At 66.5% G+C, this 233-nt stretch overlaps 1 pseudogene; it reads left to right on the top strand.

The window, feature by feature from the left end:
* The first annotated feature begins 32 nt into the window (after window positions 1-32).
* LOC104917520 overlaps window positions 33-233 on the top strand; it is a 671-nt pseudogene continuing 470 nt past the window's right edge.

The following is a 233-nucleotide window of genomic DNA, read 5'->3' as shown; positions in this document are numbered from 1 at the left end:
GGCGGGACCCGCGCCCCCGGGCCGCCCCCTGACGCCCTGCCCGCCCGTTCCCGCAGGACCTGGTGAAGAGCCACCTGATGTACGCCGTGCGGGAGGAGGTGGAGGTCCTGAAGGAGCAGATCAAGGAGCTGATAGAGAAGAACTCGCAGCTGGAACAGGAGAACACGCTGCTCAAAACGCTTGCGAGCCCGGAGCAGCTCGCTCAGTTCCAGGCGCAGCTGCAGACTGGTTCC

The sequence above is a fragment of the Meleagris gallopavo genome, chromosome 1, assembly GCF_000146605.3.
Source record: "Meleagris gallopavo isolate NT-WF06-2002-E0010 breed Aviagen turkey brand Nicholas breeding stock chromosome 1, Turkey_5.1, whole genome shotgun sequence".
NCBI lineage: Eukaryota > Metazoa > Chordata > Aves > Galliformes > Phasianidae > Meleagris > Meleagris gallopavo.
Note: the sequence above shows the minus strand (reverse complement) of the source record. Positions and strands in the feature narration are given on the sequence as shown.